This window comes from Arachis duranensis, chromosome 3, assembly GCF_000817695.3.
Source record: "Arachis duranensis cultivar V14167 chromosome 3, aradu.V14167.gnm2.J7QH, whole genome shotgun sequence".
NCBI lineage: Eukaryota > Viridiplantae > Streptophyta > Magnoliopsida > Fabales > Fabaceae > Arachis > Arachis duranensis.
The window spans coordinates 74,669,200-74,673,014 of record NC_029774.3 but is presented as its reverse complement, the minus strand read 5'-3'; positions in this window follow the sequence as shown (position 1 = coordinate 74,673,014).

Here is a 3,815-nt window from a genome sequence, read left to right as displayed (position 1 = left end):
CGGGGCTTCAACTTGGAAACATTGCCCTGCCCTCCGCAAGGGCAGGGCAGCATCTTGTGGTGCACGGCCAGCGCACCATTCTGGCGCACCAAGGGAAGTCTCGGAAGCACCAGCGGCACGCACGGGCATCATTCTGGCGCACCAAAAATTTCTGCCCTGCCCTCCGCGAGGGCAGGGCAGCATCCTGCAGCACCAACGCATCACACGCACGCACCAATAGGCCAGATGCATCATTTTCTGCCCTGCCCTCCACAAGGGCAGGGCAGCCTCCTGGGAGCTACTTTCTTCATGGGCTAAAATTGGATTAAAAATCCAATAAAATTCATTTCTTCACAAAATCAAAAGCCCATCCAAATCCTAAGATCCAAGAATAGAAAGTGTATAAATAGGAGATAGTTTGATGTAATTAGGACCTTTTCCTTTACTTTTGAACTTTGATTTTTCTTTTGAGCTTTTTCTTTACTTTTGAACTTTGATCTTTCTTGTGAGCTTTGAATCTTTATTTTTGGAACTTTAGAAAATTTCAGAGAATTAGGGAGGAGAATTGATCTCTCTTCTTCCTCGTTCTTGTGTGGGCATTTCTACTTTTCTTGTTTGAGTCTTGGGTGTGAAGAATTGAGGAATTTCTGTCTCAATCTCCATTCAAGATCTCTCTAATTTCTCTTCTGCACAATTGAGTTCAATTTCATTTCCTTTACTGCTTCTTCTTTAAATTCTGCTTAATTACTTTGTGAACTTGGATCTGGGAAGGTAATTGAGATCTAGACTTTGTTATCTAGTCTCTTGAGTCCTGAGATCCCATTTTTCTTTTTGGTTCTTCTGTGAACCTCTGCTGCAAGTTAATTTCCATTTCTGTTTGAGAGCTAATCTATTTTAATTCGTCTCTTGTTTAGTTAATTGTTGCAGTTTAATTTCCCTTGTTTAAATTCTGAAATCCCAGTCCGCAATTCCCTTTTCTATTCAAGAAATTTATATTTCTTGCACTTTAAGCTACCGCAATTTACATTTCTTGCACTTTAAGTTTCAGTCATTTAATTTCTTGTTCTTTAAGATTCAGCATCCTTTACTTTCCTGCTCTCTAATTTACTGCAATTCTCCCCTCTCCCTTTACATTCCAAGCAATTTAGCTTCTGTTAAAGATAAACCACTCAACCATTACTTGATTCGCTTGACTAAATCAACCACTAAACTAAAATTGCTCAATCCTTCAATCCCTGTGGGATCGACCTCACTCCAGTGAGTTTTATTACTTGATGCGACCCGGTACACTTGCCGGTGAGTTTTGTGTTGGATCGTTTTCCACACATCAAGTTTTTGGCGTCGTTGCCGGGGATTGAAATAGATTGACAATGATTAAGTGAAGTGGAGATCTAGATCAATCACTTTTTTCTTTTCTGTTTCTTTAATTTTGACTAACACACTAACTGTTTGAGTTTTTGCTTAAACTAACTAAAACTTCATTCTAGCTATAGATTGAAGTTTCATTGGTTTTCTGGATTTGTGTGTTTATTGTTGTGTGTTTGTATGTCAGGTACAGGAAGATCTTCCCCTATCCTCTCTGAAATTGACCAAAGAACTCTTCGAAGAATAAGAAGAGCTGAAAGAGGGAAGAACGTTATTGGAGAGGAAGAATCTGAGGAGGAATTCCAAGAGATGGAAGGAGATCCATCAAATCTCAATCAACCAGGAGGAAGAGCCAACAATAACCCACAACAAAGAAGAGTCCTGGCTTCATACACATTTGCAAATGCTAGACACTGTGGAAGTAGCATTCTTACTCCTAATGTCAATGCAAACAATTTTGAACTAAAGCCACAACTCATCACTTTGGTTCAAAACAACTGCTCTTTTGGAGGAGGGACAATGGAGGACCCGAATCAACACTTATCTACCTTCTTGAGGATTTGTGATACTGTGAAAACCAATGGTGTGCCTCCTGACAGCTACAAGTTGTTGCTCTTCCCATTTTCTCTCAGAGACAAAGCTACTCAATGGCTAGAGACATTTCCAAAGGAGAGTATCAACATGTGGGATGACTTGGTAAGCAAGTTCCTTGCTAAATTTTATCCCCCTCAAAGAATCCTAAGATTGAAGACTGAGGTGCAGACATTCACTCAAATGGAAGCTGAAAATTTATATGAAGCATGAGAAAGATATAAGGCACTATTGAGGAAATGTCCACCAGAGATGTTCACTGAGTGGGACAAGTTACAGAACTTCTATGAGGGACTCACTCTGAAGGCTCAAGAAGCACTTGACCATTCAGCTGGAGGCTCATTACAACTCATGAAAACTATAGAGGAAGCTCAAAATCTCATTGATATGGTGGCTAACAACCAATATTTCTTTGCTCACCAAAGGCAACGCCAACCATCACAAAGGAGAGGAGTAATGGAGTTGGAAGGAGTGGATTCAATCTTAGCATACAGAAAACCATAAAACACTTATCCCAACTCTAACCATTATCCACCAAATAACCACCCGACTAATCAAAACACCTATCACCATCCATCAATACCCCAAAACCAACCAATCTCACAAGACTCTCAGAGGATCACTAATCTAGAGATGCTCATGGAAAAGATGATGAAGAACCAAGAATTGACAACAATGAACCAAGAAGCCTCCATGAAGAACCTAGAGAGGCAGATTGGGCAAATCTCCAAACAAATTTCTGTTGAAAAACCATCAAGCTCACTACCAAGTGACACCATTCCTAATCCAAAAGAGGAATGCAAGGTAATACAGTTGAGGAGTGGAAAAATACTGCTGAAAGATGAAGAAGCCACCAAGAAACCCAAGGAAAGTGACAAGAAACAAATTGAAAATGAGGCAGCCAATGAAAAAGATGCAACAGCAAGCAAGTACTCTCAGAATCAACCTCAAGAGAAAGAAAATAGACCACAAAATTTGAAGAAGGGAAAGCAGATCATGGAAGAACCGATTCCAAGACAACTTCAAGGGGAGAAAAGCTTGACACCTCCATTGCCTTATCCCCAAGGATTCCACAAAGAGACAAAGGATCAACATTTCCACAAATTCCTTGAGACTTTCAAGAAGTTGGAAATCAACATACCGCTGGCTGAGGCATTAGAGCAAATGCCTCTGTATGCCAAGTTCTTAAAGGAACTCATCAACAAGTAAAGAGACTGGAATGAAAAGGAGACGGTAATGCTCAGTGAAGAATGTAGCGCTGTGTTACAAAAAGGAATCCCACCAAAGCTTAAAGATCCAGGGAGTTTTGTAGTATCATGCACCACAGGCAATTTAACCTTGGACAAAGCTCTCTGTGATCTTAGAGCTAGCATCAACTTAATTTCCCTGTCCATGATGAGGAAGCTTGCTATAGAAGAACTCAAACCCACCAGGATGTCACTAATCATGGCAGATAGATCAATCAAGACACCCAATGGAATTGTGGAAAATCTGTTAGTGAAGGTTGGGAAGTTTATCTTTCCTGCGGATTTTGTAATTTTGGACACCGACGAGGAAGGAAATAATTCAATAATCTTGGGAAGACCGTTTCTAGCAACTGCAAGAGCCATTATAGATGTGAAAAAAGGAGAAATGATCTTCAGAGTACACAATGAGCAAATGATCATAAATGTTTTCAAGTCAATGCAACACATTCCTGAGCAAGAAGATTACTTGAGGGTGGATATGATAGAAAGCCTGATGGAAGAAATATTAGACACTAATCAGCATGAGCAAGAAGGAGAAATTAATCAAGAGACAGCAAGGGAACACGCAGCTGAGATCTCCATTGACAAGGAGGAGAACCCAAGCAAGAAGAAAGAGGTGCATAAACAAGAACT